Source organism: Papio anubis, chromosome 5 (genome assembly GCF_008728515.1).
Source record: "Papio anubis isolate 15944 chromosome 5, Panubis1.0, whole genome shotgun sequence".
NCBI classification, from domain to species: Eukaryota; Metazoa; Chordata; class Mammalia; order Primates; family Cercopithecidae; genus Papio; species Papio anubis.
The window spans coordinates 117787987-117815969 of NC_044980.1; the positions used below are offsets into that span (position 1 = coordinate 117787987).

The following is a 27983-nucleotide window of genomic DNA, read 5'->3' on the forward strand; positions in this document are numbered from 1 at the left end:
CCCAGCTAATTTTTTGTATATTTAGTAGAGACGGGGTTTCACCATGTTAGCCAGGATGGTCTTGATCTCCTGACCTCGTGATGCTCCCGCCTCGGCCTCCCAAAGTGCTGGGATTACAGGCGTGAGCCACCGCGCCCGGCCTATCTTCTTTTTCTTTTAAGGCTGAATAGTATTCCATTATGTATGTATAACACATTTGCTTGATTCATTCATCCATTGTTGGACGCTTAGGTTGATTCCCTATATTGGCTATTGTAACTAGTGCTGAGATAAACATGAGAGTGTAGATACTTCTTCAAAACACTGATTTCATACTTTCTGGATATATACCCAGCAGTGGGATTGCTGGATCATGTGGTAGTTTTGTTTTTAATATTTTGAGCAACCTTCACATTCTTTTTCATAATAGCTGTGCTAATTTACATTCTCAGCAAGCGTATAAGGGTTCCCTTTTCTCCACATCCTCACCAACACTTGCTATCTTTTTTCCTTTATGGTGATAGTCATTTTAACAGGTATGAGGTCAAATTTATTGTTGTTTTAGTTTGCATTTGCTGAATGATTAGTGATGTCGAGCATTTTTTTCATATCCCTGTTGGTCATTTCTTTGTCCTCTTTTGAGAAGTGTCTATTCAGGTTCTTTGCCCATTTAAAAAAAATATATTTTTTAAAGAATAGAGGTCTCCCTGTGTTGCACAGTTTGAAGTGCAGTGGCTGTTGGTAAGATGCCACTACTGATTAGTATGGAAGTTTTAATCTGCTCTGTTTCCAACTTGAGCCTATTCATCCCTCCTTAGGCAACCTGGTGGTCCCTTCCTCCCACAAGGTGAACATATTGATGCAGAACTTCATGTGGACACCCCACTGACATATTGCACTAAAGTCCAGAACTTCTGTACTCAAGTGATTCTCCTGTCTCAACCTCCCAAGTAGCTAGGACTACAGATGCATGCCATGGCACCTGACCCTTTGCCCTTTTTTTTTTTTTTTTGAGATGGAGTCTTACACTGTTGCCTAGGCAGGAGTGCAGTGGCATAATCTCGGCTCACTGCAACCTCCACCCCTCCCAGGTTCAAGCAATCCTCCCTCCTCAGCCTCCCAAGTAGCTGGGAGTATAAGCATACGCCACCATGCCTGGCTAATTTTTGTATTTTTAGTAGAAAGGGAGTTTTGCCATCATGGCCAGGCTGGTCTCGAACTCCTGACTCAGGTGATCTGCCTGCCTTGGCCTCCCAAAGTGCTGGGATTACAGGCTTGACCCACTGTGCCTGGCCTTGCCCCCCACGCCCTGCTTTTTTTTTTCCTGAGATGGAGTCTTGCTCTGTCACCCAGACTAGAGTGCAATAGCGCAATCTTGGCTCGCTGCAACCTCTGCCTCCCAGGTTCAAGTGATTCTCCCGCCCCAGCCTCCTGAGTAGCTGAGATAACAGGCGGGCACTACCATGCCTGGCTAATTTTTGTATTTTTAGTAGAGACAGCGTTTCACTATGTTGGCCAGGCTGGTCTTGAAGTGCTGACCTCAGGTGATCCACCTGCCTCAGCCTCCCAAAGTGCTGGGATTACAGGCGTGAGTCACTGCACCCAGCTTTGCCCATTTTTTAATTGGCTTGTTTTCTTGCTATTGAGTCCTCATATATTGGACAGTAACCCCTTATCATTTGTATGACTTGCAAATATTTTCTCCTATCCCATAGGTTGCCTTTAATCTGTTTTGAGTTGATTTTTGTATATGATGTGAGATAATTGTCTAATTTCATTTTATTTTTTGCAGTGGATATCCACTTTTCCCAGCACCATTTGTTGAAGGAGCTGTCTTTTCTCCATTGTATGTGCCTGACATCTTTATTGAAAAGCAATTGACCATAAACATGTGAATTTGTTTTTGGGCTCTGTACTCTGTTTCATTGATCTGTATGTTTGCTTTTATGCCAGAACCATGCTGTTTTGATTATTATGATTTTATAGTAGATTTTTAAATTAGATGCCTTTAGTTTGTTCTCTTTGTTCAAGATTGCTTTACCTATTTGGCATCTTTCATGGTTCTGTATGAATTTAGAGGGTTTTATTTTTTATTTTTGTGAAAAATGTCATTGGAATTTTCAGACATTGCATTGAATGTGTAGATTGCTTTGGGTGGTATGGACATTTTAACATTATTAATTCTTCCAATCCATGAATATGGGATATCTTTCCACTTACTTGTGTCTTCAATTTCTTTCATTCATGTTATATTTTCAGATAACCTGTCTTTGAGTTTACAGATTCTTTATCAGTTCTACTGCTGATGCTTTCTATGGCATTTTCCATTTCATTTAGCACATTTTTCAGCTCCAGAATTTCTGTCATATTCTTTATAATTGTAATCTCTCTGTTAAATTTTTCATTTTGGTCATTCATTGTTTCCCTAATTTCATTGACTGGATCTCTAAAGTTTCTAAAATTTCATTGATTGTTTCTCTAAAGTTTCTTGAAGTTCACTGAGCTTCCTTAAAACAATTATTTTGAGGCCGGGCGCGGTGGCTCAAGCCTGTAATCCGAGCACTTTGGGAGGCCGAGACGGGCGGATCACGAGGTCAGGAGATCGAGACCATCCTAGCTAACACGGTGAAACCCCGTCTCTACTAAAAAAAATACAAAAAACTAGCCGGGCGATGTGGCGGGTGCCTGTAGTCCCAGCTACTCGGGAGGCTGAGGCAGGAGAATGGCGTGAACCCGGGAGGCGGAGCTTGCAGTGAGCTGAGATCCGGCCACTGCACTCCAGCCTGGGCGACAGAGCGAGACTCCGTCTCAAAAAAAAAAAAAAAAAAAAAAAAAAACAATTATTTTGAATCTTTATCAGGTAGTTTCCATACCTGCATTTTGAGGGGTCAGCTATTGGGCAAAGATTATGTTCTTTTAAGTGGTTTTATGAATCCTCGGTTTTTCATGTTTCTTGTGCCTTACGTTGATGTGTGTGTATTTGTGGATTACTTATCTCTTCCAGATTTTGTGGGCTAGTTTTGCTGTGGAAAAACTTTCCCCTATAGGTAGACAGCTACAAAGGGGCTTTCTGGGTAGGGTGCAGTGGTTCTGGCACCAGTGAGGGTACAGCTGTGTAGAGTCCCTGCAGCTTTGTCAGCTGAGTTGGTGTTAACAAAGATTGCTGCGATCCCCAGAGGCTAATGCTGTGGATGTCCACAGTGGTGACAAGAGTTGTTGCGTCTTTGGCAGCAATGACGGCAAAGGTGTTTTCAAGCTCTTTTCCTTCCACTAGAGAAGTTGTGGCTGAGGGGATCCCTCTTGGCATTGTGGGCCTACTTGCAGTCATGATGGCACCAATATTTGATGAGTGGTGCCTGTGAAGCAGCCACAGAGCTGAGGTCTGAAGCTTGGGCACACATGGAGGTACTGTGGCTCTAGAGCCTAGGGTGGTAATAGCATTGGTGACCAGGCCATAGGCACCCCCACTGGTACCTTGCTTGCTACAGTATGCAGGACATATTTGCTGGTGAAGCAAAGAACAGGGTCACAGGTGTAAGCAGAGTTAAAGTGGCTCTGGAATTGGAATGGAGCCTAGCTCTTTATGGTGTCTGAGCTGCTGCTGGAGTTGAGGCATGTGCAGTTAAGAGTGTGGCTCTGAGGCATGTACAAAGAACTTAAACAATTTTACAAGAAAAAATCAAACAACCCCATCAAAAACTGGGCAATGGACATGAACAGACACTTCTGAAAAGAAGACATTTATGCAGCCAACAGACACATGAAAAAATGCTCATCATCACTGGCCATCAGAGAAATGCAAATCAAAACCACAATGAGATACCATCTCACACCAGTTAGAATGGTGATCATTAAAAAGTCAGGAAACAGGCCAGGCGCGGTGGCTCAAGCCTGTAATCCCAGCACTTTGGGAGGCCGAGGCGGGCGGATCACGAGGTCAGGAGATCGAGACCATCCTGGCTAACATGGTGAAACCCCGTCTCTACTAAAAATACACAAAACTAGCCGGGCGTGGTGGCGGGCGCCTGTAGTCCCAGCTACTCGGAGGCTGAGGCAGGAGAATGGCCTGAACCTGGGAGGCGAAGCTTGCAGTGAGCCGAGATCGTGCCACTGCACTCCAGCCTGGGTGACACAGCGCGAGACTCCGTCTCAAAAAAAAAAAAAAAAAAAAAAAAAGTCAGGAAACAACAGGTGCTGGAGAAGATGTGTAGACATAGGAACACTTTTACACTGTTGGTGGGACTGTAAACTAGTTCAACCATTGTGGAAGACAGTGTGGTGATTCCTCAAGGATCTAGAACTAGAAATACCATTTCACCCAGCCATCCCATTACTGAGTATATGCCCAAAGGATTATAAATCATGCTGCTATAAAGACACATGCACACGTATGTTCATTGTGGCACTATTCACAATAGCAAAGACCTGGAACCAACTCAAATGTCCGTCAATGATAGACTGGATTAAGAAAATGTTGCACATATACACCGTGGAATACTATGCAGCCATAAAAAAGAATGAGTTCGTGTCCTTTGTAGGAACATGGATGAAGCTGGAAACCATCATTCTGAGCAAACTATCACAAGGACAGAAAACCAAACACTGCATGTTCTCATAGGTGGGACTTGAACAATGAGAACACTTAGACACAGGGTAGGGAACATCACACACCCGGGCCTGTTGTGTGGTGGAGGAAGGGGGGAGGGATAGCATTAAGAGCTATACCTAATGTAAATGATGAGTTAATGGGTGCAGCACACCAACATGGCACATGTATACATATGTAACAAACCTGCACGTTGTGCACATGCATCTTAGAACTTTAGTAATAAAAAAAAGTGTGGCTCTGGGGCCTTCAGTGTGAACCAGCTTGCTATGGCAATGGCTTTGGTGCTTGAGACATGGGTGGGCACAGTACAGGCACAGAGCTTGAGTGTAGAGCATGGACACTTGAAGGATGGCTGTGGCTTCAGGGTCAGGGCATTTGTGGGGTTGAGAGAGGCGACAGCTCTGTTCCTGAAGTGGCTCAACAGTGGCTGCTTCTTGGGAGGGAGAAGAATATGCATCCGGTTCTCCCTCCCTGAGGTTCCCCAGCAGGAATGGTTGGTTGATACCTCAGTGGCAAAAGATGCTGGTGTCCTCTCTGGAGCGGGCTGCTGGGGACCAGAGCAGTTCCTGTTCCATGACTGGAATCGATAGCCTCCACCTCTTTGTTCCTAGCTGACTCCTGGTGTCTCAAGTATGGTAATATCACCAGCAATCATTTCTTTTTTTTTTTTTTTTTTTTGAGATGGATTCTCGCACTGTCACCCAGGCTGGAGTGCAGTGGCGTGATCTCCGCTCACTGCAAGCTCCGCCTCCTGGGTTCAGGCCATTTTCCCGCCTCAGACTCCCAAGTAGCTGGGACTACAGGCGCCTGCCACCATGCCTGGCTAATTTTTTGTATTTTTAGTAGAGACGGGGTTTCACCATGTTAACCAAGATGGTCTTGATCTCCTGACCTTGTGGTGCGCCCGCCTTGGTCTCCCAAAGTGCTGGGATAACAGGCGTCAGCAACCGCGCCTGGCCTACTGGCAATCATTTCTATGTGAATATTCTCTTTTTTTTTCACTTTACTGTGTTGCTGCAGATTCTTTAGTAGGCCCTTGAGCCCTCTCAGTGCTATTTAGGCTTGTGGATGGCTATCTGCATTTGTGTTTTTGTGGGAGGATGAAGGCTGGTATCTCCTCCTTTACCATCCTGGTGGCATCTCCTGTCATCAAGGTCTTGATGGGAATATAACATTACATTACCTCTATGGGAAAATCAGATTTGATTTTAGATTTTTTTTCCTTTATGGACATAATATACCAATCTGCCTTTAGTTAAGAATTGTTTTGTTGGCTGATAATCAAGGGATTTGTGTTATCCACCAACAATTAGTCTTCAGATGTAGACCTAAAAACATCTAAATATTCTTTTCACGATAATCTGAAATCTGGTAGGCAATGTACTAAAGCTAATTATTTACAAATAAGGTGAAGTTACTTGCCAAATTTACTATGTATGAAATTTATATATATGCCAAAACGGTTCTCCGTATTGATTCTGGCATAAAAGTTGCTGGCACAGCATTGGAATGCATGCATGAATATAGGAAAAAATTGATCATTAAAATCTAAGTTAAAAACAAAAATCTTGTGCACTCATTCTATTAAAGAACTTTCTTCTTTTTTTTTTTTTTGGCAAGAAAAGTGTTTCTGAGAAGCTTTCTAAAAGCAGTAAGTTACTCTCATTAGATAAAACAAGGTGCTGTGGTCTGGGGTAGTAATTTTGAATTTTTATCAAATGCAAGACTTATTTAATCCTTCCACAAAATGAACCACCAGGATAGTTGGTTTAAAAGGTGATTCTTTTGCCTTTCTTATGCAGACAAAAAAAAATAGAATGAACACTCAAAACAAAAATAAATACTTGGCTGGGTGTGGTGGCTCACACCCAATATTTTGAAGGCCGAGGTGGGAGGATCACTTGAGTCCTGGAGTTTGAGACCAGACTGGGCAACAAAACAAGACCCTGTCTCTACCAAAAAAAATTAGCTGTGCTCAGTGGCGTGTGCCTGTAGTCCCAGCTACTGGGGAGGCTGAGGCAGGAGGATCCCTTAAGCCTAAAAGTTCCAGATTGCTGTGAGTTACAACTGGGACAATGCATTTCAGCCTGGGTGACAGAGCGAGACCCTGTCTCAAAACAAAAACAAAAACAAAAAAATGCTTGCCATGGATTTTATGAGAAGGAAAGACTGAATCCCAGAAGCTATTTGTAAGGTTTTGAGTATGTAGAACCCCCGCAAATAATAGTGGTCAAATTTGTCTAGTAGAATATGTATTCTTAATTATTGTGTCTGCTTAGATTCAGTTTAAATTGTTCCCACATCATTAGAAAATGCCATGTTTACACAACAATGGAAGTTTAATTTATTTTTTTCCACATTGAACTGAAATTATTCACAGGTCACAGTTAGGAGAAAGAAAGAAGCATCCAGATGGACTATCCTTTATTTTCTCAGCTGGACATTGTGTATGTCTATGGAATGTATCTGTGCAAATAGCATACTTCTACATTCAGGAAGTGATATTTCAGAATAAGCTTTTGTAAAACAGTACTTTAGTTTTTGTAGTTTGGGGTGAAGCCTAGGCAAAATTTAGATTCCTTGTATTTCATAGATGAACTCTATAATAAACAAAATGAAGTCTATAAAGTTGATTTACAATATAGTTATTGTATGAGATTTGACATCACTGTAAAATATTACATTGGACAAAAATAATGCTGCTGAAAATACTTGCTGCCAGCAGCTCTTACAATTATAAGAAAACGCAATTGGTAATGAATTCTTTCAACTTGGAATTCAAATCTCGGAACTGAATGTTGCCCATTATTTGAGTTCAAAGGCAACTATCTCTAGAATTGTTCTTTTAATGCTTGTTGGATGGTTTTAGTTGTTCTTTTCTTGTAGGCACACAATTGTTGTCTTGATCTTTGTGATAAAAAGCGTTCTCTGGGTCTTTGTAGTGAACCCAGTTGGCTTGGTAACATGCCTGTAGTCAGAATTCCAAAGTGGGGAAACAAAGGCTTAGAAATTATTGGCTGAGAACTGTTTGTTCAGAACTGTGGGAATCTTACCCTGGCCTGTGGAACCAATGGTCTCTCTTCATTAGATCCACATTCATCCAGAAACTCCCCAGTTCCTTGCCCTTTTGTCTTTTCCCAAACTAGAGCTTTAACCACAATAAAAACAAATGTGGCAACTTCTTTTGTAAATCAGTTCCTACCAAAATTCCCAGTGTGCTGTAATTCTTCCCCTTCGTGTCATAATTCCAAAAGCATGGCATTAGCTTATTCAATGTTACATTTATTTCCATAATAAGGATGTGTCAAGGGGCAAGACATTTAAAGGCAAAGCAAAAAAAAAAAAAAAAAAAAAAAAAAAAGCTTGCCTTTAGGCCTAATTGAATGGTGATAAGTTTGCTTCCCCTTGTCCATTGGCATTCATTTTCCAGGGTTAATTAAACAAACAAATATAGTCCAGCATGACTATTTTAGACTACATAGTTTAAAACATTACAAGTTGAAGTATAAACCAGTAAAGTAAATTTCACCAACAAACGCCATATAATTGAAAGAGAAAACATACCAATTTTACATGTTTTTTTTTTTCTTGAATGTAAAGGTATTAAACCAGCTGACACTATGTCATCTGATTACACAATTGTGACTTGGAAATGCCAAGAATTTTCCTTTGTGTGTCTACATAATGCAGGTTGAATTCCGCAGTGTTCATATAAATACTTTAATTACGCTGAAGCTTTATCAGCAGGGAGCCATGGGAAGTATGTAGAGCCCTGGATAAACATTTTTAAAAGCAAGAACTATTCAAGTTACACAAAAGACAGGACAGTCATAACAACAGCAGCAACGACAACCACAACAAACTGGGGAAGCTATACTTTTTAGGAGAGGAGGATTGAATGGTTTTTCTTTTCTGTTTATTTCCCACTGTTGTTTTGGGGAAAATACCTAAAAAAATGGGAAAGATGAAGCCTGAGCAACCGAAGGTACTGAAGAATTCTAAGTAGTGTCTTAGGAGAAAGTTGAAAAGAAACCTGATTAATAGTGGTTCAGAGACATTGAAATTCAGTATATTGAGGCTTGGCTTTTAGATCTAAAAAACAGAACAAGAGTAAGCATAATTCCCTTTAGGACAACTGTAATAATCTTTGTTCAACTGTAATGGAATGCCTTACCAATGTGATAGTACATACTCACAGCCATAGGTCATTTTGTTTTCTCCATAATCCTAGTTACCGTCTACATTTCCTCCTGAAATTTGCAGGTCCTGAGTAATACGGAATAAAAGTTCAATGTGGTTTGGCTCCAGGATTACAGGTCATAGCTATTAATTATCGACTGAGTAGTACATGGCTTACTACAAGAAGGAAAATAATGAGAAAGAAATCATGCCACATACTTCCACTGAAGCTTATGGTCTGGTTGTCTCTTTTTGCTCTGTCGAGGGCTTAACACCATTTTCAACTTCATCGCTGCAAAGTTGATGAATTCTCATTGCCATATTTACCTTCCCTTTTCTTTGGCCGGCCTGCCTTTCTTTCTTTCTTTCTTTCTTTCTTTCTTTCTTTCTTTCTTTCTTTCTCTGTCTCTTTCTCTTTCGTTCTTTCTTTTTTTTCTTTCTTTCTTTCATGTGTATTTGCTGTATATGTATATGTATTTGTTGTGTATGTATCTGTAGATGCTGTTTTGATTACATTTTGAAAATAGGTAGAAATTGGATAAACAGAAATACACATCAACATAGTAAGGAAAACACATTACATGTGGAAAATATTTAAACACATTCTTCAGGTAATGTCCAGATGGAATACAGGCAGTATGGTGAGGAAAGTGTAGGAGAATTGGACTTTCTGTGGATAATGGGCACTTTTTGGGCCTTGGTTGTTTCATCTGTTTATTTTCTTTTTGGCCAGATAATCTTTGAGCACCAACATTCTATCATTCAATAAAATGAGTAGCACTGTGTATTCCAAATAAGCAAACAAAACTTCATTTTCAGATTCTGTCTTTGAGTAGGTGAATTCTGAAAATTTTTCAGGTGCAGATTGTGGCTTAACTTACAGGTCCCCGTAGTGGATGATCATCAAAATCCTTACAAAATTGTAAAGTACAGATGTCCAGATATCAACCCAAATGTGTTGAATGAAAACATCTTGCAGTGGGGTCTGGAAATTTATGTTTTCAACAAAAATTTTAGCAAAAATCCTCCAGAGAATTATGATGAATTTCCAAAACTATGCTCCATCCAACTAGATTCCTTTGGTTTGGGGTTTTATTGTCATTGCAACAAGGAAATGTTCTTTTGGCAAACACTAAACTCTAAGTTGGTGACACAGAGCTTCCATTTTCTTTTCTTTCTTTCTTTCTTTTCTTTCTTTCTTTTTTTTTTTTTTTTTTTTTTTTTTTTGTAGTTTTAAGGAGCAGGGAGTTTAATAGGCAAGAAAGAAGGGGGAAGAAAGATAGAAGAAGCTCTCGTGTACAGAGACAGAGGGAGATGGCACCAAAGCCAAGAGACAGAACCCCCAGAGCTTCCATTTTCTATAACTGCATACTGAATACTGATCTCAGTTACTTGATAAAATTGTGTGACTTCTGTAATAAGCATAATTCTTACTTGGTACACAACTGCTTAAGCAAACTTTTTTTTTTTTTTTTTTTTTTTTTTTTTTTTTTGAGATTGGATCTTGCTCTGTCACCACCCAGGCTGGAGAGCAGTGGCACAGTCATATCTTACTGCAGCCTCGACTTCCTGGGCTCAAGTGATCTTCCCACCTCAGCTTCCCAAGTAGCTGGGACTACAGGTACATGCCACTACACCTGGCTAATTGTGTTTTTATTTTTATTTTTTGAGATGGAGTGTTGCTCTTGTAGCCCAGGCTGGAGTGCAATGGTCTGATCTTGGCTCACTGCAACCAGTGCCTCTCTGGTTCAAGCAATTCTCCTGCCTCAGCCTCCTGAGTAGCTGAGATTACACGTGCCTGCCACCAAGCCTGGCTAATTTTTGTATTTTTAGTAGAGGTGGGATTTCACCTTGTTGGTCAGGCTGTTCTCAAACTCCTGACCTCAGGTGATCCACCCCCCTCGGCCTCCCAAAGTGCTGGGGTTACAAGCATGAGCCACTGCACCTGGCCTGTTTTTGTTTTTCATAGAGATGAGTTCTCCTGGCTATGTTGCTCAGGCTGGTCTTGAACTCCTGGGCTCAAGTCATGCTCCCACCTTGGCCTCCTAAAGTGCTAGGATTGGAGGCCTGAGCCACTGCACCCAGCTCACAAGCATACATTTTATTTTTGTGTCTTATATTCATTCATTTAATTCATTTAATTAAATTGATTTTCTTTTTAAGATTTTTATTCTTTTATATAAAACACTTATTTTCATATTCATCTCTGAAAGTTATCAGGGTTTGCCACCCCAAAATATGCTACATTGGTATAAGAATTGTTTCTGAGCCAAAGGCATTTGAGTTTCTGAAATAAATATCTCATCTATCTAAATGCAGAGCGTCCCAAAAGGAACTCAAAAGAATGAAATTGTCAGAAATCCCCTTAGTGGGAGCATCTCTAATCTTTTCTTCCTGGAGAGGAGAAGTCAGCACTATACCCAAACGGGACATTGTCACAAGACCATGATGATATCTCCCATCTAGTCACCTGTGGCTTTGGCTTTTCAAAATGTCATTTGCTTTTCTGTAAGTGCTCTTTCTCTCTTCCCTTTTAAGTAAGTTAGGTGTATAGATCTCAAATTCTAACTAACTCTTTGACACATATGAGAGGTGAACTTGTCAATACAATTCTGTTTTTGATTATTAGTTTGTCATTTGTCAGTACAATTTGTAGGGCTCCAGGCAGAGACCCAAGAAGGGCAGAGGAAAAAATGTTTTCTTCCTCTACCTCTCCCATGGAAAAATCTAGGAAACGTATTTTCCTACCAATTTAAAAAGCTTGATCCCATTTTCCCTAGATTCCATAACTGAATGATATTCTTTCAATCACCCTGCTTTTTTATGTGTAACACAAAATAAGGCTCTCTGGTTTGCAAATGAGCACCTGTGTTACGGACTTAGTAAAAACAAAACAAATAGTAAAAACAAAACAAAACAAAACAAAGGCACAGACAGGTTAATTTTCTACACGCTTCATGAGAGATGATAAAAATAATCTTCTGGGGCTGGGTGCAGTGGCTCATGCCTATAATCCTAGCACTTTGGCAGGCTGAGGTGGGCGGATCACCTGGGATCAGCAGTTCTAGACCAGCCTGGCTAACATGGCATACCCCGTCTCTACTAAAAATACAAAAATTAGCCTGGCATGGTGGTGGGCGCCTGTAATCCCAGCTACTTGGGAGGCTGAGGCAGGAGAATCTCTTGAACCCAGGAGGCAGAGGTTGCAGTGAGCCACGATCGAGCCATTGCACTCCAGCCTGGGCAACAAGAGCGAGGCTCCGTCTCAAAAAAAAAAAAAAATCGTCTAGGAATATTTTGCCATTTCAAAAATTTTGTTTCTTTGAAGTAGGAAATAATTTTGAAGAGTGAAAAATGGGCTCTGTGTTTGTGTGTGTGTGTGTGTGTGTGTGTTGCAAAGTTATTTCCTATTCTTGCTGGTTGGAGCAGAAATTTCTCTGCTGGCCTCACCTTTAAAATATTCAGCTAAACGTCTGGGCACAGTGACTCATGCCTGTAATCCCAGCACTTGGGGAGGCTGAAGCAGACAGATCACCTGAGCCCAGGACTTGGGACCAGTCTGGCCAACATGGTGAAACCCTGTCTCTACAAAAACAGAAGACAAAAAACAACAACAAACAAAACAAAACAAAAAAATTAGCCAGGCATGCACCTGTAGTCCCAGCTATGGGGAGGCTGAGGTAGGAGGCTCACTTGAACCCAGAAGGTTGAGGCTGCAGTGAGCTGTGATCACACCACTGCACTCCAGCCTGGGCAACAGAGCAGTACTTTAACTCAAACAAACAAACCTAAACACACACAAACACACACACACACAAAATAGCTAAAAAGAGAACACTTCTCATATTTCCACAGCTACATTCTACTCCAAGCCACTGTAATCTCTCAGAAGATTGTGAGAGCCTTCCTAACTGATCTTCAATAAATCTTGGCCCCATTTCCCACAGCAGCCAGTAAAAAGCATCATCCCTTCTCCTCCCCTCTCCTGCCCTCCCCTCCTCTCCACTATCCCCACTCTCAGGACCCAAACCTTCCATTTGCCTCCCATAACACTTAGAAACACTGAGTCTTTATCATGGCCTGCAAGGACTTCCATCATTCTGTCTCTGCCTGCTACTCTTGCCCTGTCCCTTCTGACCACAGTCTCACTCTGCCCCATCATGCCGGCCTTCTTGCTGGCCCTACATACTGGAGTCTGCTACTGTCTCAGGCTTGGCACTTGCTCTTCTCTCTGCCTAGAAAGCTTGTATTCCAGCAGTTTGTACAACTCTGACCCTCACTTCCTTCATGTCTCTGCTCAAATAGCTCCACACCAGTGTAATTTTCCTAAACATCTTCTTTAAAACAGTACCTTTCCCTATCTTATTCACTTGTTTTGCTTTATCTACCTAGTTTTGCTTTATTTTCCTCCATAGCAATAAGACCATTTAATATATATTTATAAGTTATTTATTTACTCATGTTCTATTTTTCCCCATTAGAATATAAAACAAAAATATTTCTGTTTTATTAACTGTACTATCTCCCCTACCCAGAACATGGACCGGTATAGTAGGTAAGAAACAATATGTGTTGAATGAATGAATAATTAATCCTAAATACAATAATCAAGGGTGTTTATTTATTCATTTGTTGAATCAAAGAGAATCAAACAAATCTTGTTTCTGTCTCCAACAAATGCTGGAACCTCCAGGATTACTTGGTCCTGTATAGGAAATGTGTCATTTTACAGCTGTGTAAAGTAGAAAGTAATTTGTACAAAACTGGTAGTAATGCAAATGATGTTTTTCTTCAACATGCAAATCAATTCTGTCTTGTGAAGCTTCAACTTGTCTTCCCCATTGTCGAAGAAACCAGTTTTTTTATACATCTGTGAATTTATTTCACTATTCTTCATTTATATATGTGTCTGTTCTGTGGATTTTCCTTTGAACTAGCATTCGCTTACCAGTTCTCTCATTTAATGAGCTAAATACAATCTTTGACATGTGTTTATTTTATATTTATATGAGAGTCATGATTTTATCTTTTTGGAAATTTGCTCTTTAACAAATTTGGAAATATACTTATGCTTGAATGTGACCTATTTTATCAAAGTGTATCTTTGGTGAAGTCATTTTAGAGCTAGGTACTTGATGTTTTTGAGTTGGTTTGCTCATCTGTGATGACTGAGTGAACTAATACCTGGCAAGTATAAAGGCATGTTGGTAAAGGAGATGTAGAAGAAATAGATTAGAAGGCCAGGATGAGTAAAAATGTGGGAGGATACTGGATGTTAAACTCGAAAAAACTGGGAGGAGATGTTGCCTTTGAAGAGGTATGTATTTGTTGATTAGAAATCAGTTACTTCTTTAAGATCCTTTCAGGTTTCACAAGCAGAGGCCAGTTAGGTCTGATGCTGAATCCAGACTCTCAGAGCATGAAAATCTTTAGATTTAGGGCACTTTTTATGATTGCAAGAGCTGATTTAAACTTTGGAATTAAAGAAAGATAAAAATCATATCTAAAGAAAATGAAATATAAAGTGGGCAAGAAAAATAAAATATAAAAAGTGGACAAGAAAAAATATTTAGAAGGGCAAACAATTTTTGAAGATCCAGAGAGTGATGAGAAGCAGATACATCATGTTTATGCTGTATGCATTAAAGCTAATGGGAGGGATTGTGGGTATGCCTATTCATAAGAATAATGTAGAAATAGTCCAATGAAACTTCTGCTTTCTCTGATACCACAGATCTGAGATCTGATACCACAAATGCCTTAATGTGGCTGGCATTCATGAGAAGGTATGCAACTATTGAGGAAATACGAAGAACTCAGAATGTCAAGAGAGAAGAGGGTAAGTAGAAAATCTGAGTCATCAACCAAATTTCTTGACACTGACTGCCGCAGCCATTGGTGCTAAATAGATTTGAACCACTACCACCAGCCATAAAGGACAGATACAACAAGTAGTTCCTAGCAAAGAACACAACCTTAAGGACCAGTGGCCACAGCAGGGAATTATACTCACAATAGATCCATAATAGTGCTTTGCTCTCTTATTCATTGCCTCTGTAGATATTTTTTGTTCCTCTCTGGTAAGAAGGAATTGGCTAATATGAGACTCTGGGGTGGGAATAGATTCTTTCCGTGTTGCTTTGAAAAAGTGCTGCTCATGCAGCTGTTATTTCTATGAAGACATCCAGTTGATAAAAGAATCAAGGGGCCAAACATAGTAATTTAAGTATAATTGGCAACCAGATTGTCATAGCCTAAAAAAACAAAAAATGTTTTGTTAATGAGAGTATAGATCAAAGTCTTTTGTAGGAACATATGCTACATTTCCTTAGTATGTTTCTTGACAGAGCCCATTAGTCTGTCAATTTCTGAAGCCCAAATTGCAAATTTGAAATTGATATAGACCCAAGCTTGGCATCAAAAATATTCTAGTTGAGTAACAAATCAGTTTTCACATTACTGTTATGTTTTATTTGCTTGATAGAGGCCATATAAGCAATAGGACTGGGATATGTGTGCATTTGAAGTGCCTGGAGTGGAGAAGATGGGGAAGAGAAGGGATACAGATGGAGTTCGAATGGATCTGGGTATATTAGTTTATAGCATATAATTGCTGTATATCTGGAAATCTAGAAATACATATTCAGGAACAAACCCTATATATAATTGTGTACATTCACATCAGTTTGTATTTGGCATTTACTTGCATTACACACACACATGCACATGCACACACACACAAACACACACTGCATAGTTTATTTATTACATAATTCATTGGACAGACTTTATTAAATCACACCAGGGCTTAGCCTTGTATGGTCTATTGATTTCTAGTTTAGTCTTAGATTATAACTTGACCTACTCTTCTGCTAGATGGTTTACAAAAACTGGGAACAAAATTTCACAATGCTGAAGACATAAAAAGCAAATAAAAATCCACCATGCTAAATGCTCTCAAGAAGGTCACCTTTCTAATCCAGCTACTGTTACCAGAGAATACCTACATCAAAGACAAGTTTGTTTATGACTATGGTCTGCTGCTTCTTATCTGTACAATTTATTGGGCACATAAAATATTTTGTAATTTCGTACTACAGTGGGTTTGATAGAAATGTCCACATATCTTACATAATACTTTGACTGGTTCTGTCTATTTAAATTTAAATCTAAATATATTATTTGTAAAGTTTCTAGGTTGAGTGTACACATTGCACTGTATGCATAAATGGTTAAACCTAACCTAAATGTAACCATCGCTTTCTAAGAAATGTATTTTTCTTTCTATATTTTCTTTGAGTAAGCAGAAAAAAACCCATCAGTACTTATATTTAGGCACATATCAAGCTCCATTGTTTACTTTAAGAATTAGAGTATAAATGAACTTCTTTCTTTTATATAAATGCACATATTTTTACACTGAAATCTCTCAGCTAACTCATGATACTTGACATTAATCACATACATAGATCAACAAAGGCTTTGCTTTCATATAGAAAGTAATTTCAAACATATTTCTAAATTATGACTTGTTATTGCAGTCAATTTAATTATCTAACTAATGACAATATCTGTTCATAATCAAAGTAGTCAAAAATACCAAGTTTAGTAATTAGACCATATAATTCCTTAACAACTCAATTTATAATGGAAAAGTACAATGCTTTTAGTCAATGTTCTTCAAATACTCCTCTATATTCAGAATTAGGAATTCCACAGTGTATTCTTTTGACATTTAAAGCTCGAGATGGAGTGTTTAGGTTAGAAGCGTAGCTCCCTCCTGTATTCTACCTGAAATTGCTTGTAAGTCACATTACATTCTAAATCCATTTCCCCTCAAACCATGCTGAGGGTATAACATTTACTCTCTGTCATTAATGTTCTTTTCTGTAAGACATACCAATATGAATTGTAACACAGTGAAACAATTAATCTTTGTTGGGCAATTTTAATGATTCTATAATTATAGAAAACTATACAAAATCATGTTTTCCCTTTTATCAACTCAGATACTCAGTGACATTTCAATGCCAAAGACAAAAAAAAAAAAAAAAAAACAAAAGGAAGGGGAGAATCTCCTGTATTTTCATTTTAAGAATATCATACTAACGGAAATCTATAAACCAAACATAGATAGTGTCACAAATGCAAACTGACACATGGCATAACCGGTGGCTGTGCAAAAATCCAGCCGGAAAAGTACTAAAATAGGCTAATTTCATTTCTCCCAGCTGCCTGCCTTTCCATTCTTTATCTCAGCTATTAGGTTTGAATAAATTTCATCTCCCACACTACAAGTAATGAGCAGGCAATGACTTATGAAGCACCGAGACCAAGTTAAGACAGAATTAGAATACAATTTTAATGAGACGGAGCTGAGAAAGTGAAAGTGTTACTCCTTTGACAGACTTGGCAAAATACCCAATATTATTTCAAATGCTCTTTCCTTTTTACAAAGAAACTGTCAAATATTAAAATAAAAATTACAAAAAATAAAACTGAAGAATTCTTTAGGGGCAGATTGTTAATGTGATTATAAGCTAAAAAATAGTTATTAGGAAGTCATTTAAGGAATAGAGCAAATGTGACTTACAATGTAAACATGTTAAATATAAATACTCCTATGAAAACAAACAACATGCTTTGGTTTCTCTAGAAAAAAAAAAAGCAATTAACATTCAGGTAACATCCATCTCTTTGAAATGAGGTCCAGAAATTGTTGAGGGAATGGAGAGTAGACAAATATTTTCTTTGTTAGCACTTAGTTGGAAGTCTATAAAATAATGTTATTATATGGCTTTGAAATACACTGAAAATAAACTGGTGTAAAAACAAGATAAACTCAAACATGTTTTTTTTTAACATCCAACGTTCAGTACACCAGGTGGTGGGGGCGGTCCCCTGGAAGCGTAAAGGGAAGTGGTCTTTGGCTAATAAGAAAGGTTTGCACCACAATAAAAGCATTTATTTTCACACTTTAAAAAAAAATCATGGGGAAGGTGTTCAGTGGAAAAACCCAAATGCCACAAAATAACAAGAACAACTAAAATTGTTAAGGACTTCAAACTACCAAAAATAATGAAAGGGATTCTCCAGCCCGATGCCCTCACTCATGTTAGATAACGACGTCCCATCCTCCTTAGATGCCCTGTGCCTTCTCAGCTAAGCTGAGCTGAGGTCTGGGCCAAACTGAGCAGCACAGCAAGGCTACTTATACTCTATACTTTAAATTCATTCCTCCAAACATCCCCCAAACAGTTACTGGAGACTTTTTTTCTCCCCCACCCCCCACATACCCCTTACTGTTTCTGTCTTTCGTTTAGTGATTACTTCCTGTTGGTTTTTCTAGTGCCTAAAACATCTGTGATTTGCTGCAGGCAGTCAGTATTTATAAGGAGAGCCTCACAGCAGGTGCCACTTACAAAAAAAGGCCCCTGTGAGCATGAGTGCACAAGTGCTATCCCATGACCCAAGGCTCACGCCGCTGTTCCTGCACGATGTTTAGCAAAGGAAGGTTCCTTCCATCAACAACTGATGGACAGTGTTCATCTGATCGGCTAGATTTTTTATGAAATGATAAAGCGAATGAATATATCTATGTGTCTTTAAAAAGATACATGCATGCTTTCGAAATTATATGTAGCTCTTCTGACTCTGCAGTGAACAAATGACCAGAAAAAAAAATCTAGTAATTGTTTAATGTTGATGGGTAATTTCGCTTGGTGCCCCCAGGCTTCCATGCCCCAAATTCACTTCCTTCACTTTGAAGTCTGGGTCCCTTAAAGCTGTGAAATATCCTGGATAACAAACAATGCTAAGAAAACTTGGTTTTGAGAAAATAAATTTGATAGCCATGGGACCTGTAAATGTAGTTTGCTTTTAACATCCAATAACAGTGACCAAAAAGGGGTGTGCTACATTTTCCCATAAATGTTTCCATTCTTTAAACAACATGTTAGAAATTCAGCTAAAGGGACTTAATGGTGCTAATTATTGTTGGTGAGCCTGTCCAGCCTTCTCCTTCTTTTTCCCCCTGAGAGTTGTTTGGCATCACACACTGCAATGCGAGCTTTCCTTAGCCTGGATCTGTTCAGGGATGCTCCCTGTTCCACGGGCCCCCATTAGCTTATCTATTGTAACTTATTGTGAAAATCAGACCCAAGAAATCCAAAGAAAGCCCAAGGCAGTATGGGGAGTTTTAAAACTGTTTTCCCAAGTATGATCAACAAATCACATTTGGTGTGTTTAAGGTAATCCTTTTGGGAGGCCTAATTAAGTTGGTAGGAAAATTATGTGATATATATTTTATATTATAATCTATAAAATATAGGTTATATATTATAAGGTTATATATTATATAGGTTATCTATTACAACATTCGTCATGTTTTATATATGAAACAAGATATAAAATTGCAAGATTATTTCCAGTTCATGAAAGAATAATGAAAGAAGACAAAAGAATGAAACTTCAGTTGTCTATCATGTTACACATTTACAGTATGCATAGGGGAAAGGTGACACTGCCAGTTTATATCCAATAAAGGTTACTTAAGAAATTTGGATTTTCACATATAATAGAGTCTTATGCTCCCATCTCCCTCTTACCAGCCACCACCTCCCCACCCCGATTTCTAAGTAAGAACCCTATTTAGTCCTCAGTAATAGAATAAGAAATATTCTTGGTCTGTCATTTGGTCAGTTTCAGATACTAATAAGGCAAAAATTAAAATGCTAAGTACTGCTTAATTTCCCTAAAATTTTAGGAATCTTGCTCACGAAAGTGAGAGGTGGACCTCGGATAAGGCCTTGGACTCAGAAGATGGAGAACACACTTGTAATTCTCATGGCCCCTGGCTGTAGATACTATGTCCCATCTATTCCTTCTCCTTTAACTCCTTCCTCCATTTTGGTGTTTTAATTTTTCCCACATGGAACCTTGGGTATACTCCCATTGTGACGGGTACCTTTGTATACAGGCAGCTTTCTCACTAGACTGTTAGATTCTTTTCTGTGCCTAAGAATTAGGATATTGATGATTGGTTGCTGAAAGGATGGACTATAAGATAATGACTAATGCAGTTCAGTGATGGGTCACTCAAGAAGGCTGGCTTAGAGTCCTGGGGACCGGGGTTCATAGAGAGTCATCATAGAGTATGAGAACCATCACAGAGTATGAGAGCTGGCAGGAGAAACTAGTTATACTTCTCTCCTTCAATTTCACTTTTGACTTTCCAGAATGGTGTAACAAATTAAGATTAGACTGAAAATTAAGATTGAACTGAATCAGACTCTTTAAATTGGTGTTCCATTTCTAATGATGTCAATTTTCTCTTGGTGAAATAGGACAAGTTTCTTAACCTCCCAGATCTAATTTCCCCTTTTGGAAATATGGGAATTAATAGTACCTACCTCACAAGAGTAAATTAAATATCACGTGTAAAGCACTCAGTGCAAGCTCAACAAGTCATCTTTCCCTCTCTTCTGCTTTCATCCAAGCAGTCCTTGTTGCATATCTGACATTTAGAAACTTGGCCTTGTCAATGTTTAAGCAATGATGGTGTTGAGAATCAATAAGCCTTGTTAGAGAGCAATGTTTTTCATAGATTCTCCAGCCATATTTTTCATAAAAGGTTTTTCTGAGAGGTGATTTCTGACATTCTGCACAAATCAAAATTATTCAAGGAGACAAAGGCATTGATCATCTTCTTGTTGCTTCTTGTTTTCCTTGACCCCTCTGGCAATTTTACCAGCATTTTCTATAAGTGCCCCATGTAACTTAAAACTGGCTTTTGCAAGTAGATAATTCACCCCACCTAGCCCATTTTCCTAGTTCCAGAGGAGTTTGCCCCTTGATAGTATTTTTTAAATATTGAAAAAATTTTAATTGTGGTAAAAAACGTATAACATGAAACTTAACATCTTAACCATTTAAAAAATACAGTTCAGTAGTTCTGTTATACAACAGATCTCCAGAACTTTTTTATCTTGCAAAGCTGAAATGCTATCCCCGTTATACAACTACTTCCCATTTTTCCCTCCCCCAGCACCTCTGGTGATATTTTTAATTATTGATTTTGGTCAAGTTTCAGATGTGGTGATGTAAGAACATATATCTGGTAATTATTAGAGTAACTTCACAAAATAGCTATTTTTTCATTGAAAAACACCTGTGTTCACAAATGCGGTATTTAAAATGCTCATTTTCTGCTACACATAACGTTAATAATAAGAGTAATTACCCAAGAAGTATGGGACTTTAAAACTCATTCTCACCCTGAAGACACCGAGAGATTATGTTTTCTTTTTTTTTTTTTTTTTGAGAGGGAGTCTCACGCTGTCGCCCAGGCTGGAGTACAGTGGCCGGATCTCAGCTCACTGCAAGCTCCGCCTTCCGGGTTTGCGCCATTCTCCTGCCTCAGCCTCCCGAGTAGCTGGGACTACAGGCGCCCGCCACCTCGCCAGGCTAGTTTTTTGTATTTTTTAGTAGAGCCGGGGTTTCACTGTGTTAGCCAGGATGGTCTCGATCTCCTGACCTCGTGATCTGCCCGTCTCGGCCTCCCAAAGTGCTGGGATTACAGGCTTGAGCCACCGCGCCCGGCCTGAGATTATGTTTTCAACCTTGAACTCTGATTTGGTTGTGAATGGAAGATGGTATAATGTGTAAAGATGGTTTTCCTAGAAGATGGTGATTATGTTGAAGACAACTGGATTACATGCTCTTTAGCCATGCAAAGTGATTCTTGAAATACTACCTGGATAATTGAGGTCAAAGCAATTTTTTGGCGTCTAATCTACTACTTCTCTGCCTCATTTGGCGTATTTAGAGTCAGCCCATACCAGTATTTGAGGGAGGCTTAATTTCTTTGAATATGTTACAACTTAGAACATTAATTGCTAAACAAATACCATAGTAAAGCCACAAAATGTGGAAAAAAAAAAACGTTAACAGCAAAGGAAGGATAATTTTACTTCAAATCCTTAATTCTTATTATATGTGATTGTATTTCAATTCAGTTTTCTGACTTGCCTACTAACTTTCAACGCTGATTTCAGATAATAATATAAATCCTGAAATCACACGTTTTTGGCATTGCTAGGCTTTTCTTCCTACCTGGTCACTAAGTATTTTTCTTTCATCCTCATCCCCCATGTATAAATAAAACACTTTTTAAGCATTGAGAATATTATCTTAAACAGATTCCCTGAAAATGATTTGAAACAAATTCCACATTGTACATTGGGGAAGGATATCAATTCCATTATATGAGCATATTTCTTTTATAAAACCTCCACTCATTCATATCGGCACATTTAGTCATGATAACCGTAATTAAAATGTCCTTAAATGTATTACTATGCCAGATTTTAAAATCACAATAGAAAACAGGATTCACTGTTGCGTTTCTTAAAGTCAAATCATCTTGACAAGCTAAGGTCACTTCAGTTCAAACCCCAAAATGTTCCTGTCCCTTAGGAGGCTGGGACATTATTAATATTTTTGTCAAGAAGGACTTGTGAAGGATGCAGTCTTTCTCAGGGATGAAATGAAAGGCGTATTCCACTGTGTGCCGTGAAAGAGATTATATATCTTCCGCAGAGTTGGTTGGGGATCAACTGCCAGCTTCTTCACGGTGTGAACTCCTGATTGAAGCACCAGCTGTGATCTAGGGTTTGAAAGAGACCTTGAAAATGGCAAAGCAAGACCCTGTGTTCAGAACTGACAAAACCAAGCTGACGAGAGAAGCAAGCGCTATTCTTTTGGAATGCTCATCTCAGGGAATGTCATTGACAAAAAGAAAAGAGTGGGAGAGAGAGAGGGAAAGGAGGCTTTTGTGTGATATGACCCGACTGACCTGAAATCAAATGATAATGCTGCAAAAATGGCGATGTTCTTGTTTATCCATTACATTGTAGATAAATAATGTCATTATAGGCAAAATACGTAGTCAGAAGAATACTTCTTTCTAAAGTTGCTTTATCAATGTAATTGGATTTTATTTGGCTTATAATATTAATTAGAAATATCTGTGCAGCATTTCTTGGCCTGATAGGAGTAAGGAGATTCCAGAGAGTTCTAAATTATACACAACTGGCATCTCATGTAGCTCCAGAGAGTCCTAAATTATACACAGACTGTCACCTCATGTAACTCCAAGTTAGAATTAAAATGCCTTTGTTAACTACCCAGGAGTGGAAGGCAGTCATTTCCTTCCCTGGGAGAGTGGCTTCTTTGTTATTTTTAGCTTCTGAACACTTAAACATATCTCGCTTTTACTAACCCCAGCCATTAAGAAAAAATGTGTATAAGATAGTTTTTTGTTTTGTTTTGTTTTGCAGCACAACTGTTGGTATGCCCATTATGTCCAGTGGAAACTTTCACTCTCAGATGTGGAGGCCATCTTCATGACCACACGTTTCTGAGTTGACCTCCTTGATGGTGCCTGAGTTGATCCTTGGAAACCAGCTACATCCTAATAGCTGACCACAAGGCAGCAGTCTGCCTAGGAAGCACTAGACCAGCGTTATAAGTATTGTGCCACACAGTGTCCAGCCATGAACAGAATAGCAATGCTCCATCTTTGCTAGAGGACCACTTGGAGAGAAGCATATTATCCTTAGCCATTAAGTACAGACACAAAGAGGCGGGCCCCAGTGGGCTCCAGGACAAGTTGGAAAAGCCTTTGCTGCAGACAGAACCAGCTGCATTTGAAAACCTGTCTTGCTAAATTGAGAGCACTTTGGACCTTCCTTTTAACTTCAGAGTTACCTCTCTAGATGCTGGTCAGTCCGACAAGGTTTATTTAGTGACACGAGGCTGAGAAGATGAATATCCTCACGCTCAGTTATTTACATAAAGCTAAGTAGCAAAGCCTGTGATGTTATAATCAGGTACCTATCTACAGGACAGTTTTGAATGACACAGGGTATGAAAAATGTTTACTCTAGTTTACACTATTTTTGAATATTGATTAGTCTCTACAGTGAAAATATTAATACTTTTTAATGACCTATATGATAAAACATGTATTTGATTGGCTTCTTATGGCATTACTCTTACAAAAAGCTGGGATGTCATCATGTGCATTCTCTGCCTTTGAGCCTCTGATGATTCCAGTCATCTCAGAAAGATAGGGCTCTGCCCTCTTGCTTCTGATTTGCTGGCAATAGACCTTCAGCTAATAGTATATCTGCTCAGCTGAAGATGGAGTGCTAATCTAGGGGGACTCGAAATGGCTCTGTCATTTTCTAGATGACAGCTCCTATTTTCCACTGGCTTCTGGCACATGCGCTATCATCCATCTATGTCAAGAAGACACTTGCTTATCTGGTTGCTAGAGATGCTTTTGTTAAAAACACGTAACTGCAGTTCATCAGTCTTGTGAGGAAGTTGTTGATTTTGCTAAACTAAGTTTAAACTCCTCTGTGGTTTTCTGATATGACATCTATTTTTATTAGATATTGTCATGATTATTTATAGCGTCTTAGAAGCATACTAGATTTTTTTTTTTTTTTTAAATAGCAAGTTAATCAGCTGATTGAATGGTGCAAAAAAAAAGTTTCAGGACCAGGTATGCCCATATCAAATTTCATTCTTCATTTTTAGGCAACCCTTAATTAAGAAATTACTGGCTATAAGAAGAGATAGAAGTTGAATTAGGACCATAAAAAATCAAAATTCAATGCAAATAATGTATGCCTCACAACAAACGGTGGCAAGTATTTAAAAAAATAAAGCCAGTCATCTGGTTATAACTTATGAAATACTATGAAACACCAAAGAATATCATCTGAGAATATTCTTGATCAATTTGTAGAAGTAAAATTTCTATTTACACTGGAAAAGATTTCTTTTTCTGGTATTCTTTTTGTTTTGACCAGTCTGCTCTCATTCTTTCTGGTTTGATTAAGACTTGATCAGTCCAAACTTGTGCAAACCCTGACTGATCCCAACTAGCCGTAAGTATTCAGGAAGCGGCTGAAGAGTTCCCATTCAGGACAACCAGCTAATATTGGCTCAAATCCTTTTGTCAAATATTAACTCACAGCCTATAAGGTCATTAACAGTGCCCAAGGCAAGGATGTGCCTCCTAATCTTTGAAGAGTAGTACCCAAATGTCAAAACCAAGTGCTGTTTCCAGCTATCCTTTCTCATCCTTGCCCGTCTGAAATACACTTTCATGTTCTTTTCTCTTTCCTTCTTTTCTTCATCCAAATACAAACTCACAACTCTTTCTATAGCTGCTAGGTCTACCATGGGGCCTTTTCATGACATGGTTTGGGGAGTACCAGATAGGGCACATTTTGTGGCAGCCATCTACTTTCTTTCAGCCTTTTAAAAACAGTGGCCATGACTATTACCAGAGAGATGGTTGGAAAGAGCTGTTTTGAGATTTGCTGCACCTCAGAAGCCTGTGTCTGATAGAGGAGAAATGAAGCCAGGAGCTGAAGCTAGTACCGTAAAGCTTTCCTGAGAGATTTGAATTGTGGATGGGAAGTTATGGCTCCTGGGCGTGGAAACAGCCCCAGAGCTCTGTTCTTGGGTCCGTTTTCTGTACCTTTCACTTAAGCTGATGAAATGGACGTGATGAAGGATAAGTGCCTGAACGTTTTTAACATCTAAAATATGTGCATAACATTGGATGTGTAAATGAAATTTAAAAAGTGAGCACAGCAATTAAATTGAAGAAACAATGAGGCATCTCTCATAAACAGAAGCTCTGTATTTCTTGAAAGAAAAAACACATCGAAAAATAAAGACAGAGAAAACAGAAAACTGGAATTTATTTACTTTTTAGCACAAGATCAAGTTGGAAGAGATTTGTCTAAAATGGGTAATGACATCAATTTTATGATAAAGAATTATATTTCTAATAACAAAAAGTGCTTCTAATTAGTTATATTGATATTCAAGTAGTTGTAAATTGAGGGAAAATATTTGATATTAAGTTATTTACTTTTTAAAAATACTTGCAGTTAAGATGCTCATTTTTAAAAAACCAAATTTCATGTTGATTATTTTGCAACTTTGTGAGTACATATACACCTAAATATTTTTAAAAACATAGCAAGTGCTTCGTTTTCTCCTCGCATCTCTGTCTGACTCTTTTAAAAATAGATGAATCCATTGCTATAAAGCAGAACAAAACCAAATAAAATGCATGTAAACTTCAGCCCCACAAATTTGAGCAAAACTTTCAAACAATGGATACTTTGAATATTTTGTACTAATCCTATTTAACTATTTTTTATGTCATTTCTTCAACTATATGTATCAGTAAAATTAACTGCATATAAAAATTTGACAGTTATATCCTAGATTTTCAGAGTGGTATAGGTCAATATTTTCAATATAAAAATTTATCTTACAATATATGCTTTTATAAGGGAGTGATAACAATGGTTTACTTATGCAGCTGTGACATATTGGATGAAGAAAGAGCTTTGCTATCAGGAGATGAGGGCTAATACCTAGCATATGTCAAACGTGCTAGCAGTGGTGTTCCTACTGTATTCTGACAACAGAATCAGAAGAAATAGTGTTAAGCTGAGGAAAAAAGATTTGGGGCAAGAAACAGTTTTCCAGATGAGGGGTTAAGAAACATTGCTTACTTAATAAGACATTTTAAAATTCTTTTTTAAGCACCAGCATGGGGTGACCTCCAGAGACCAGCTTTTACAGAGAGGCTTGACACTCAGTTGCATTTTTCCCTGTAAGTAAAGAAGTGAATTAGGCTACCTGTCCATCCAGGGTGCATGGAGAAAAAGACAGAGCTGGAAGAGAGAGTGCTGAGCTAGTGTTTCAGTCTATAGAGAAGGAAATCCACGCCTCTCTAGCATTTATCATTAGCCAGTTGACAAGTTCAATGCAATGCTGAACTGATCCTAGGTTTCTTAGCTCTTAGTAGACCTACTGTTATTTAGAAAAACTCTTTTTTTAAAAAAAATAAAAGAACTTATAAAGTAAAATAGTAGACTCTACAACATCTAATAGTTCATACTTAGAGTATGCAGGATTATTTGAAAAATTGAGAAATAACAAATAACACAAAAAAAGAGGAAAATATTTTAATAATGCCCTTTATGTAAGCTACAAGTTAGAGCATCCTACCTAGAAATGTAAAGACCCAGGGGAAGTGAATAAACAAAACCCACATAAATATGGGATGAGAGGGGGAAATAAATCCTATGCATTTTTATTATTTTAAGTTCTGTGCCAAATAAAATTCAGTACATACAGTAAACAAAGTACCATCAAATGCCAGTGGTCGAAGTACAATCGAATATCAATGGTCACTTCCTAGCAATGTGTCTTTGGGCAAGTAACAAGTGCTCTAAACTCCAGCTTTCCTCTCTGTACAACTTGAGTCATGTTTACCTCCTTGGGCTATTGTGATGATGCCACACCAGGTGACCTAGTGCACCTGCAGCCAGCACCCCCACACCTCCCCAGTGCTTTGTGGCCATACCCCCATGTACTCCAGAAGGGCCATGCAGCCAGCGTCCAGGAAAATAAATTACAAGGCATTTCTCACTTTAGGAAAATCCCTTGTTTATTTTATTATATTGTTGCAGAAATCAGCAAGGCTGGGAATAAGTTTAATTTTAAAAAGCTGCATCAAAGGCTGGGCACAGTGGCTCATGGCTATAATCCCAGCACTTTGGAAGGCTAAGGTGGGAGGATGACTTGAGGCCAGAAGTTTGAGACCAGCCTGGGCAATATGGCGAAAATACAAAAAATTAGCAGGGTGTAGTGGTGCATGCTTGTAATCTCAACTACTTGGGAGGCTGAGGCATGAGAATCCCTTGAACCTTGGATGCGGAGGTTGCAGTGAGCTGAGATCACACTACTGCACTCCAGCCTGGGGGACAGAGTGAGACTCTGTTTCCAGTGGGGGAAAAACTGCATCAAAATATACACTTTGAGCTCACTTGCTGTGAGTTTTTGTTTGCTTGAGCTCCTATTCCTTTCTCCTCAGACAGGAGGTGTGCTAGTTGGAATATGTTGTCATTCATTTCATGTTGTATTGCCTATTTTTTCCATATTTGGTAGGCAGCAAATGCCTATCAGGGAGTTAAAAATTTACTGCCATCCTCCCAAGTAATATAAGTAGGGGACTGTTGAAAGTCACAGGAGAGGAACATGTACCCACCTGGGATTGTCTTGTGAGGCTAAGCACCACAGATTTTAAAGTTTCGAGGTTTTAAGAATATAT

General features: G+C 38.7%; 1 long non-coding RNA gene across 1 annotated transcript in view; it reads left to right on the forward strand.

Moving 5' to 3' along the window:
• LOC103885377 overlaps nucleotides 1–27438 on the forward strand; it is a 53471-nt gene extending 26033 nt beyond the window's left edge. The window contains exons 2-3 of the long non-coding RNA XR_001903701.3: nucleotides 14502–14606; nucleotides 23107–27438. This is a non-coding gene — a long non-coding RNA (uncharacterized LOC103885377). The remainder of the gene's footprint in view (nucleotides 1–14501; nucleotides 14607–23106) is intronic.
• Nucleotides 27439–27983: the final 545 nt, after the last annotated feature.